Source organism: Mauremys reevesii, linkage group 2 (assembly GCF_016161935.1).
Source record: "Mauremys reevesii isolate NIE-2019 linkage group 2, ASM1616193v1, whole genome shotgun sequence".
Lineage (NCBI taxonomy): Eukaryota > Metazoa > Chordata > Testudines > Geoemydidae > Mauremys > Mauremys reevesii.
In genome coordinates, this window is record NC_052624.1 from 269147504 (window position 1) to 269160220 (window position 12717).

Below are 12717 nucleotides of genomic sequence, written 5' to 3' on the forward strand. Positions count from 1 at the left end.
AGACCTCTTCCTAAAATATGGTGGTGACCTCCTTCTGTCTTCCTCATGGGCCGTTGCCAGATGACTGCAGCTTCCTTTTGCTAACGGCAACAGATTGCTTTAGCACAGAACTATACCAGTGTAGTCAGTGACGATGAATGATAGGAACAGTAGGAGTGTATTCTGATGGGTCAATTCTGCAATGAGCTCATGAGCATCAGTGGGCTCGCTTGCTAGAGCTTGAAGAAATTTCAGGTGAACAACTAGCTGTCTCTCCACTTAAGTATCCAATCACTCAAACCTATAACCATAAAGCCACTCTGAAATAAAATGAAGAAAGAAATTCTGTTCTGGTAACTGTAGAATCACTTCATCATTTTGGGCCTGATTCTTCCATCTGTGCTCACGTTGTTTAGTATTTATTCAAATGAGTCATCCTGTTGATTTTTAACAGAATTACTAGCATCAGCACATACTGCTCAATGTGAACAAGGGTTGTAGACCAGACTTAATATTATGATTAAACAGACAAACTTTCTGGTGAAATTCTCTCACATTTCTTTAATCATAACCACAGTTTTTGGCTTAATCTGCCACACAATATCACATGTCTTGCAGAGCGCCGTTGAATCGTAATGTTGTGTGTGCCATTCTATAGAAATATGAACAAGATTACCCAGCATTGTGGACTCAAAGGACCCTGCTCTATTATTGTTGTTGTTAAAATCTGATGAGATTCAGTAAGGACAAGTGCAGAGTCCTGCATTTCGGAAGGAAGAATCCCATGCACCTCTACAGGCTGGGGACCGACTGGCTAAGCAGCAGTTCTGCAGAAAAGGACCTGGGGATTACAGTGGATGAGAAGCTGGATATGAGTCAGCAGTGTGCCCTTGTTGCCAAGAAGGCCAATGGCATATTAGGCTGTATTAGTAGGAGCACTGCCAGCAGATTGAGAGAAGTGATTATTCCCCTCTATTCGGCACTGGTGAGGCCACACCTGGAGTATTGCGTCCAGTTTTGGTCCCCCCACTACAGAAAGTATGAGGACAAATTGGAGAGAGTCCAGTGGAGGGCCATGAAAATGATTAGGGGGCTGGGGCACATGACTTACAAGGAGAGGCTCAGGGAACTGGGGTTATTTAGTCTGCGGAAGAGATGAGTGAGGGGGGGATTTGATAGCAGCCTTCAACTACCTGATGGGGGGTTCCAAAGAGGATGGAGCTAGGCTGTTCTCAGTGGTGGCAGGTGACAGAACAAGGAGTAACGGTCTCAAGTTGCAGTGGGGGAGGTCTAGGTTGGATATTAGGAAACACTATTTCCCTAGGAGGGTGGTGAAGCACTGGAATGGGTTACCTAGGGAGGTGGTGGAATTTCCTTCCTTAGAGGTTTTTAAGGTCAGGCTTGACAAAGCCCTGGCTGGGATGATCTAATTGGGAACTGGTCCTACTTTGAGCAGGGGGTTGGACTAGATGACCTCCTGAGATCTCTTCCAACCCTAATCTTCTATGATTTTATTGATATGATCCCCCATTACCATAGTATCTGAGTGCTTCACAATCTTTAACGCATTTATTCTCAAAACACCCCTGTAGGTAGGGCAGTGTTTTCCTTATTTTACAGATGGGGAACTAAGACATGGAGAGACTAAGGGAATGTCTACACTTTAAGATGTAGGTATAAATTCCAGCTCGAAGAGACATACTGGTGCCTACTCTGACCAAGCTAACGTGCTCGAAACCAAGTGTAGCTGCAGTGGTATGCCGCCTGCAGGATATACTTATCTAAGACCCTAGGCATATATTCATGCAGCTAGACTCTTTGTACCCTAAGTGAGTTGTCCAAGATCACACAGGAAATCGGAAGCAGAGCTAGAAATAGAGTCTGGGTATCCCAAGTCATAGGATAGTACCCTAGCCACTGGACCAGTCTTCTTCTCAATTATTATAATGTCTCTAATTTTACATGATTACTTTTAATTTTATTAGCATATTTCTTTGGTATGAAAGGTTGAGAGGAGAGGCAGCAAACAACTTGTTATTACTATTTGTTTTTGGTTCTTGCTGTTTAAGAACATTGTTTTTGGAGGCTAGCCCTCCTTGCGGTGTCCGAAAGAGTGGGGTACCCTTTAAAAAAGGACATACAGGGCATCCTGGTGCTTTAGTGACTGCACAACACACTTGCCACCCAGGTGATCCTAATTTGGGTCTAAACTCAGTGAGCCAGCAGGGGCCTTTGTCAAAAGAAAAGTAAAGAAAGAATAAAATGGGGAATTCCAGAGAGGGGAGACAAAGCTGAGGATGTTATATACATGCACATACCCAGAGGCATCATCCCAATATGGTTCTAGTGTTTTAAATCTTTTAGTACTTTACGTAGAAAAATCATTATAGATTTTTTTTCTCTTACCCAGAAACTGAAATCCAATTTGAATGGAGTCATACATGCTTAATGAAATCCTGTTTACAGGTCATGCAACATGGCTTTCGACTCAGTGGGGTTGTTCTCCTTTGTGCTCCCAGCATACCTACAATAGCTGGCTTGATTAATCTGTTGCCTTTGCACGGTCTATTTAAAATGTCAAATTAATTTGTTAATGTGGGAAAACAATCTGGGCCAAATTCATCTCTTGGTTCCACCTGGGCTGCCCCGCAAAGTTAAAGCATTCTCTCCGCTGTAAAGGGAGAGCGGGCTGAGTCTGAAGTAGGGGGAAAATACAAATCTGTGACACAATTTTTATTCTTTGTAAATGAGTCAAATGCAGAGTGGTTACAATGGTGTGTCTCACTGTGCCTGGTGAAAGTCCACTGAAATCAGTAGGAGTCTTTGCTCTGACATGACTCTGAACAGGGATGAGGATTGTTCCCTTTGTGATAGTTTCATGCCACGTAGGTCAGCTTCTCTCTCACAGGCACATGTATAAATTAGATTCTCTCTTTAGTTAGAAATAAATGTAATAGGAATGGTTTCTCTCTGTTTTAGGCACTTATGTGGACCTGATTACCATTCTATCTGAACACCTCACAATCTTAAAAGTATTCATCCTCATAATGCCTCTGTGAGGTAAGAAGTACTATTGTCCCATTTTACAGATGGAGAATTGAGGCAAAGAGAGACTCGATGACTTGCAAGGGTCACACAGGAAGTCTGTGTCAGAGCAGGGAATGAAATCCCGGTTTCCCAAGTAGCAGGCTAGTACCCTGGACCATCCTTCCTCTTATGAAATTCCCTTGATGGAGCAAAGAGAGCTCTTGAAAGCTAGCACTTAAACTGACCAAGATCTAAACCTCTAAACTGGCACAATCCCAGAACTTCAGTTCAGTTAAAAACTGAATCTGGATTCTGTGTACAGTACATTGTCCATTCCAAATTACTAAAATGTTTTCAGAGGAAGCTGCACCCCTTTATTTAAATAAATAAGAATGATCTCAGAAACTGTCTTGTATATAAAAATTATGTTCTCAGCCCAGCCATGTGGTTCCCAATGATTATATTAGGTGTCTGTCAACTCCAGTTAATCCTTCTGAAAATTTTCTAGTAGATTTCCAAAAATCTGTAGACAAGATAATCTGAAGTTTATTTTTGGACAAATGTCTAATGGAGTAAACGAATGGAGTATAGGCAGGCAAATACTGGAAATATTAATTGTAAATTATACATAGGTTTCCCAGTCTGTAGAAGAAATAAATTATTCATCTCTAGGTTTTTATGTATGAAAAAATGTACACAGTTGCACACCAGCAATCCAAACCTTATTGATCAGAGTACAATAGTTCTCATCATGCATGTGCATGGTATATAGTAAGTAGTCTGTAACTCTTAAGCCTTTGTTGTGTGTGTACTGTACTTTTAAATTTCTAAGGACTCCGCTTGTCTGTAGAGCTAGCAGTCATTCTGTTCTCAGGTGTGTGACAGAGAATGCACACCTACTGCGTGCTCTTCAGGAGACTTTATTCATTTGGCACTTTTCCTTTCATTTAAAATACAAGACACAGATGAAGAACATATAGTGGGAGAGAGAACTCAGGTTTTTTAATAGTGATTTTAACAATCCACCCTGCACATACTCCAGTACCACCATCAATGGCTTGTGCGTTAGCAGTTAACATGGAGATGCAGTTGCTTCCTGTTAGCTGGCAAGAATTTCACCTCTCCCTCTTGCTTTGTTTTTCACAGCTGGAAACAGCAGGTCTGAATAAATGGGTAGGCCCGTTTATTCTGTTGCCACATGGACTACTTGATATTTAAATCTGGCATGACAACCATAGCAGAGGTCTCTTAGAAAGCCCAGTGAAAAATAAAAGCTCCAGCAGTCAGGAGGGAAGAGATTCTGATGCCTTGACATGAATTTCTGGATTCAGCTTTGTAAACAATTAGGGTCAAATTCATAGATACCAAGGCCAGAAGGGACTATTGTGGTGATCCTGTCTGACTACCTATATAACACAGGCAACAGATCTTCCCGAAAATAATTCCTACAGCATATCTTTTAAAATGATCAGAGACGGAGATTCCATTGTGACCCTTAATAAATTGTTCCAATGGTTAATTACCTCACTGTCAAAAATTTACTCCTGATTTCCAATCTGAATTTGCCTGGCTTCATCTTCCAGCCATTGGATCATGTTATACCTTCCTTTGCTAGATTGAAGAGCACACTCTTAAATATTTGTTCCCCATGTAGATACTTATAGACTGTAATCAAGTCACTCCTTAACCTTCTGTTAAGTTAAATAGATTGAACTCTTTGAGTTTATCGTTATAAGGCATGCTTTCTAATCCTTTAATCTTTCTCATGGCTCTTCTCTGAACCCTCTCCATATTATCCACATCCTGCATGAGTTGTGGGAACCAGAACTGAACACAATATTCCAGAAGAAGTCACACCAGTGCCAGATATAGAGGTAAAATAACCTCTCTACTCCTACTTGAGATTCTTGTGTTTATGCATCCCAAGATCACGTTAGCTCTTTTGGCCACAGCATCAACTTGAGAGCTCGTGTTTAGCCGATTATCCACCATGACCGCCAAATCTTTTTCGGTTACTGCTTCCCAGTCCCCCATTGTGTAAATATGGGCTACATTCTTTGTTCCTACATGAGACATTTAACAGTATTCAAACACATATTGTTTGCTTGTGCCCAGTTTACCAAGCAATCCAGATCACTTTGTATCAGTGACCTGTCCTCTTTTTGTTTGCCACTCCCCCAACTTGTGTGTCACCTGCGAACTTTATCAGTGATGATCTCACGTTTTCTTCCAGGTCATTGTTAAAAATGTTTAATAACATAGGGCCAAGTACCAATCCCTGAGAGACCACACTGGAAACACACACTGGATGACAATTCTGCTTTTACAGTTTCATTTTGAGACCTATCAGTCAGCCAGTTTTTAATCCATTTGATTTGTGCCATGTTAATTTTATATAGTTCTAGCTTTTTAATCAAAATGTCATGTGGTACCAAGTCAAACATTGTACAGAAGCCTAAATATAATGATATAGACACTGTAAAAAGCGACAAAGAGTCCTGTGACGCCTTATAGACTAACAGAAGTATTGGAGCATAAACTTTCCCAATTATCATTCACATTATTCTGATTAAGTTCCACCCAGCTGATCTGGCTCATAATTATTTTCAACTTTGTGAAACTGGACCTATTAAAACACCAAGTGTATATATATATATATTATTGGTCTGGATTTTATTCTGCTTCCACATTATAAATGTGTTCAAGTCATGATTACTGTACCTAAGCTACCATAAATGTTTGTATTTCTTTTTCTGTTACTCTCTTTATCTGTTAGGACAAGATTTAATAAAGAATTCTCCCATGTTGGCGGCAGCACTTTTTGAGTTAGGAAATTGTCATCTATAATATTTAGAAATTCCAAGGATGTTTTAGTGCCAGCAGTATCAAACTTCCAGCGTATGTCACTCAAATTAAAATCCCCTATGATCATGCAGTTTTTTTCTTAGGTATTATAGATAAGTACGTAAGGAGGCAATCATACTGTTCTCTTTTATGATTTTGTGGCTTGTAGCAGACACCAGTACACCATCTTGTGCTTTACCTGTTAGGACATTGATCCATAAGCATTCAAGATTATTTGCTTACGTCTTATTAGTGTCCCAGAAATAGGTACTGCCATTTTAGACACAGCATGTCATTCCCCCTTCCCTTTTTGCCTACTCCATCTTTCCTAAACAGGTTATAAGCATTGATTTTTAGCACTCCAGTCATGTCAATCATTCCACCAGGTTTCAGTAATACCAACTAGTGTAAATTTATGCCCATAAATGAGACTCTTCTCAGCTACACTCATGCAACTCCATTTGCCCCTTACACTTGTGCCATTCCATGACATTTTAAGTGAGGGCAAAATTTGGCCCTAAATTAGGGCTGTCGATTAATCGCAGTTAACTCACGCAATTAACTCAAAATTTATCACGATTAATCTCAGTTTTCATCACACTGCTAAATAATAGAATACCAATTGACATTTATTAAATATTTTGGATGTTTTTCTATATTTTCATATATATTGTATTCTGTTTTGTAATTGAAATCAGTGTATATTATTTTTATTACAAATATTTGCACTGTAAAAGTGGCAAACAAATGAAATAGTATTTTTCAATTAATCTCATTCAAGTACTGTAGTGCAATCTCTTTGTCATGAAAGTGCAATTTACAAATGTAGATTTTTTTTGTTTCTTACATAACTGCACTCAAAAACAAAACAGTGTAAAACTTCAGGCCTACAAGTCCACTCAGTCCTACTTCTTGTTCAGCCAATTGCTAAGACAAACAAGTTTGTTTACATTTACAAGAGATAATGCTACCCTCTTCTTGTTTACAGTGTCACCAGAAAGTGAGAACAGGCATTTGCACGGCACTTTTGTAGCTGGCATTGCAAGGTATTTACGTGCCAGATATACTAAACATGCATATGCCCCTCCATGCTTTGGCCACCATTCCAGAGGACATGCTTCCATGCTGATGACACTCGTTACAAAAAATGTGTAAATTAAATTTGTGACTGAACTCCTTGGGGGAGAACTGTATGTCCCCTGCTCTGTTTTACCCACATTCTGCCATATATTTCATCTTATAGATGTCTTTGATGATGACCCAGCATATCTTGTTCATTTTCAAAACACTTTCGCTGCAGATTTCACAAAATGCAAAGAAGGTATCAATGTGAGATTTCTAAAGATAGCTACAGCACTCGACCCAAGGTTTAAGAATCTGAAGTGCTTTCCAAAATCTGAGAGGGATGAGGTGTGGAGCATGCTTTCATAAGTCTTAAAAGAGCAACACTCTGATGTGGAAACTACAGAACCCAAACCACCAAAAAAGAAAATCAACCTTCTGCTGATGTCATCTGATTCAGATAATGAAAATGAACATGCGTCAGTCCGCACTGCTTTGGATTGTTTTCAAGCAGAACACATCATCAACATGGACACATGTTCCCTGGAATGGTGGTTGAAGCATGAAGGGACATATGAATCTTTAGCGCATTTGGCATGTAAATAATTTGTGACGCCAGCTACAACAGTGCCATGCAAATGCCTGTTCTCACTTTCAGGTGATGTTGTAAACAAGAAGAAGTCAGCATTATCTCCTGGAAATATAAAAAACTTGTTTCTCTGAGCGACTGGATGAACAAGAAGTAGGACTGATTGGACTTGCAGGCTCTAAAGTTTTACGTTGTTTTGTTTTTGAATGCAGTTTTTTTAACATTAATTCTACTTTTGTAAGTTCAGTTTTCATGATAATGAGATTGCACTTCAGTACTTGTATTAGATGAATTGAAAAATACTATTTCTTTTGTATTTTTTTCAGTGCAAATACTTGTAATAAAAAAAATATAAAGCAAGCACTGTACACTTTGTATTCTGTGTTGTAATTGAAATCAATATATTTGGAAATGTAAAAACATCAAAAATATTTAACAGTGCAATTAATTGCGATACTTTTTTTTAATCGTTTGACAGCCCTACCCTACATGTATGCTGATGAGAATCTTTGTATGCTGATCCACCACAGATATGAGCAGTGGCAACTTACCAACTCCTGCAAGCGAGTTCGAGCCTAACCAAAGAATTCAAAAACTGATTCCTAAACTCTACTTTTTTTTGTATATACAGATTTTTAAGGACAGTTAAGCGGGTACATATTCAATAAGAAACGCTTGTGATTTGATTTTAATCTGTCACATTACTCATACTCTCTGTCTCTGTAATGAAACTCAGTGCCAGAAAATGTAGTACTGTGGGTGAGACTCAAATCATGGCATAAGTAAATAGTGCCTCATGAAGCTACCCTGTTACCATGGCAAATTACCATACCCAAGAGTCACTTTACGAGGGATTGCTGAGGTAACCACAGCAGCGTGAGGCTGCAGCAGGATTGCAGCATTTAAGGCTGGTTCTGACAGCGGGGCTGCAGGCGGCTCCCTCCCAACGCTGACAAAGAGGGGATGGAGGAGGCTCCTGCATATCTGAGAAGCCCAGTGCAAGGTGCAGAGGAGGCTGCAGTCATCCTGGCTTGGCACAGTACTGCAAGGAGTAACAAGAGTCCCCAGTCAATGGGGAGGCCACCCTGCTGCTGAATAGTTCCTGCCTTGGAATGGCTGACTGGTGAGGGATGAGGCGAGCTCCCTGCAAGTTCAAGGAAGTAACAGCAGGGTCCTGGCAGGGTGGAGCAGAGATCCCTGGCTAGGACTGCAAGGAGCAGGCTGTATATTGGAATTTGAGAGACTTTTCAGTATTGGCTTCACTTGTCAAAAAAGTTACCTGCCACCACTGGAAATAAGTACTAACTACAATTCTTTTCATTGTGGTTATCTTTTTCTGTATACTGTTACTGTTCTAAGTGTGTGTGTATGTGAATGCAGATACCGATTTAACCATCCTGGAGACCAAGCTATGCTCTTTATTCACAGAATGAGTATGTAGTGCAAGCGTCTTCCCCACTCAGGCCTCCACGGGCACCTCAACCCTGCGTCAGGTTAAGATGGAGGCGTTCAGCCTCCATTGCCTGCTCAATTCTTGGGCCGCCTTCCAAGGCTAACATCAGGAATGCCAATTGCGGAGGTGGTTTGTATGATGTGGTGTACTCTCTGTACTGGGCTAAAGTGTCTGCACTTTCCTCTATGTATTCTTGGAAATTCCACTGCTTTTTAAAAATTGCTACAACGGTGTTACCAAAAACATTATATAAACCAGTTGCATACTTCAAGAAATACATTTGCTACCCGCATTGCTTAAGTGGCAAAAAGCAGTTGACTTTTGAGGTTGTATTTGTCAATGCACCCAAAGGTGTATAGTCATGTGGTTTACCAAACACTGTGGTGTCTAAAAACTGTTGGCTAGAACAAAAATGAGTAAATGCAATGCAAAGCTGAATACTAGCAGAGAGGCTAATGCCCCAATTCAGCAAAGCACATTGACTGCGATGGGGTTTAGACTTGTGCTTAAAATCAACTGCCTTTGGTTGTATTAGGAATCCATCCCCTTACAATAAAGTTCTTGCTCACATACTTAACTGTAAGTGAGTCCTGAAGAGGAATTTGAATGGAAATGGTAGTGGTTTGTCCGATAGGAAGTAGCGGGTACTTCTGTGTGTAGAAGGTAACATGGGAAAAGGTGTGAGAGAAGCAGATGAAGGAAACATCAAGGCTGGGCAGAGAGGGCAGGGGAGAAGAGACAAGATCAGCGGTGCTGGCCAGGACAGATTTTGTATTCCAGCTTGATCCATATTCCAGTCCAGATAAGAACTGGACTGGTATTAGTTACCTGAACATCTTGGAGGATTTTTTCTCCTGGGAGCAGTTGTATTCATATTTGAATGTGAAGCACAATCCCAACAGATACTTGTTTAGAGTATACATCCAGTTACCACATGGCACTATTAAGCATGACTGATATTGTTTACCCCATAATCTGCCAACTTCCCCTGCTATGTAGTGTGTATGGGAACTAAGATCTGCTAAGTCTTATGGGGAGGAGGGAAGAGCTAATGTGCCATTTCCCCAGCCTCACTGTCACTTATCTCCCCTCGATGGCTTTTGATCTATGTGGCCACAAAGACCAGAGCAAGGGAAGAGCCAAAGACTAGCTACTCCACTATGGCATATCACCCTTGAAGGCAATCAAGATTCATGACATATCATTGTAAGTGTCTGCTTTTTGAATGCAGCTGCAACTCCTACTATGTAGCTGTTCAGTACTGCAGAGTAGACAGCCGGGAGTGACAAGCAGCACAGATACAGTCAGGGAGGATGCCCACCAAAGCAGGCCATGCAAAAGGTACGGGGAGGTAGAATTCCATATATAAGGGCAGTGTGGAAGATGTCACTGTGGCGGGTAAGGGACAGAGAGAGGAATGGCACGTCACCGGCAGAATGGAGTCATCTTGGAGAGGCAGGCCAGAACAGAGCTGGTCAGGGTCTAGAAGATGACAACATGAATCTTAAATCTGATCTAGTGGAGAAGTGGGACTTTTGTGTGCAACTATAAGAAGATGCAGAAATACCAAATATAGATGGGTTGCTGCTAAAACAACCAACTCTACATTTACATGAGTACCTGCTCCAGACCAATTTCTCTGTGTATGTAAGGTGAATTACAGCTGTCCACTTCTCTTCTGCAGGAAAGTATGGAGTCCTTGTATTTGTTCCTCCTCCATTAGTGCAGGCTCACTAATGATTTTTTCTCTTAGGGAATATTAAGAAGTCGCTGGCTGAGAAATATAACTGACTACAATGATCAGTTCCACAACAGTCCAATACACTTTTCAGCTAGGCATTTGTTGCAGCAGATCAAGAGAGATGTCCTTTGAGAATGGTATTTTAAAGTGTTCCCCATAATTACAGTTGTGCCATAAATATGACAGGTTTAAACTAAGGCAGCTGAGAAATTATATATATTAAAAATTACAGGGATATGATCTTTTTGTACTGGCGCATAAAGATTTAATCTCCCCAGGGTTAAGTACCCAGAGCACAGCAGTTGTGTCAAGATAATAGCTAGAAGGATGCTCAGAGAAATGTTCTCATGGTTATTTCTCACAGCCTTGGTGTGTTCTTTGAAGGAAATGCCCTCGGCAGAGCACAGGTGCAAAGTATACGTAGCATTGCAGGGGTGGCCTAGCCACTCCTGTGGGGACACTTTGCAGGAAAGAAAAGAGGGAAGGTGGCCACAGGAGAGTTAGCCCACATGTTAGCTCTTATCATTTCATCTGATGTTCTAGGAATGCTCCACAGACTTCTGACTAAAGAAAGAAAAGTCAAATTTACCAGGGAAACCACATGGTTTGAGTCGACAAGTTGGCAAAACATAGCCAGATCTCTGAGAACCAGCTGCAGCCTTTCATTGTTTCAATGCAGCCATTATTACCCCTATGGGAAAGTCTAATGGGACTTAGGGATGGGTGTCTCTGTTTCCCTGTTGAAGCTGTTCCACTCTGTATGAAATACTTACTTTCTCTCTAGCCCAGTGAAAATGTAAGAATGATTGTATAGCCTACTGGTTAGAGCACCTGGTGCCTATCCCTGCTCCAATGACAATTGAAGTCTATTATAAAAAGTGGAACAGCTTCAAGAGAGATTGAGACCCAGCCTTGCCTACCCTATAGCCTAATGATTAGCACGCTCACCTAGCCGGTGGGACGCGCAGGTTCAAATCCCTGCTCTGAATTAGGCAGCGTGGAGATCTGAACACCTGGGTCTCCAACATCCCAAGTGAGTGCTCTAACTGCTGAGCTATCAGAAATAACTGGGCACCACCCCCTTTTTTCACGGGGTTAGGTATGCTCTGAGCCTGGGCCCCACAGGTCAGAGAGACAGGGGAACACCTTAGTTTGTGAATCTGATGGGGCTTGTATGTGAGTCTCCAGCAATTCAGCACCATCAGGACTCGAGTGGCTTTGCACGTAACCACCAGCAGCAATGTAGGTGCCTATGGGGCCTGACGACAGGTAAGCAGGAGTTATGAGGATCTAAATTTTGGACATAGGCATGTAAAGCGGTAGCTAGGAACCTAAATCCCTCTGTAGAATAGCCCTAATAGACTAAGGGGATCGGGGTAATAGACAATCTTTTCTGTTGTTTATAAAACAAAAATAATCTATTATGACTCTGTTTCCTATATCTGATCGCATGAGTCTATCTGATGAGAATACAAGTTAGGTTGATACAGATAACTGCATCAATAATAGACTTTTATAAGGCATTTAACTTAGTACCACATGGCTAAGTCTCTGTGTTATTCACGAAGGTCACATAAGTCACGTATTCATGAAAGCCCCTAATTATGTGCTCATCTTTAACCATGAACTTAAAGTCAATTAGGCCTTAAGCCTGTGTCTAATGCCTGTGTCTAAAGTTAAGCATTTGCTTAAGTGCTTTGCTGAATAGGGAATGAACTGCTAAATCAAGACCAAACAGATAGGGACCCAACATAGCCCACTATTATGCAGGTGTGGTTTCCAAAGTACTACAAGAGTTTCGGTTTATTTGGTGGAGTTATTTCGTTATTGGTTAACTGCAGGGCCGGCTCTACCATTTTTGCTGCCCCAAGGAAAAAAAAATGGCTTGGCCTGCTGCCGCCTGAACTGCCGGAGCGCCAAAAAAAAAAAAAAGGCCGCCCAGATTCTGCCGCCCCAAGAATGGATGGAATGCCTCCCCCTAGCATATGCCGCCCCAGGCACATGCTTCTTCCGCTGGTGCCC

At 41.2% G+C, this 12717-nt stretch overlaps 2 long non-coding RNA genes across 3 annotated transcripts in view; both read left to right on the forward strand.

Moving 5' to 3' along the window:
* Positions 1 to 9694, forward strand: part of LOC120396824 — a 97772-nt gene extending 88078 nt beyond the window's left edge. Inside the window, exons 2-4 of the long non-coding RNA XR_005593417.1 lie at positions 2959 to 3039; positions 4819 to 4880; positions 7980 to 9694. This is a non-coding gene — a long non-coding RNA (uncharacterized LOC120396824). The remainder of the gene's footprint in view (positions 1 to 2958; positions 3040 to 4818; positions 4881 to 7979) is intronic.
* A 1013-nt stretch (positions 9695 to 10707) lies between these two features.
* LOC120396823 overlaps positions 10708 to 12717 on the forward strand; it is a 29995-nt gene continuing 27985 nt past the window's right edge. For both annotated transcript variants that reach the window (XR_005593415.1, XR_005593416.1), the window contains exon 1: positions 10708 to 10832. This is a non-coding gene — a long non-coding RNA (uncharacterized LOC120396823). The remainder of the gene's footprint in view (positions 10833 to 12717) is intronic.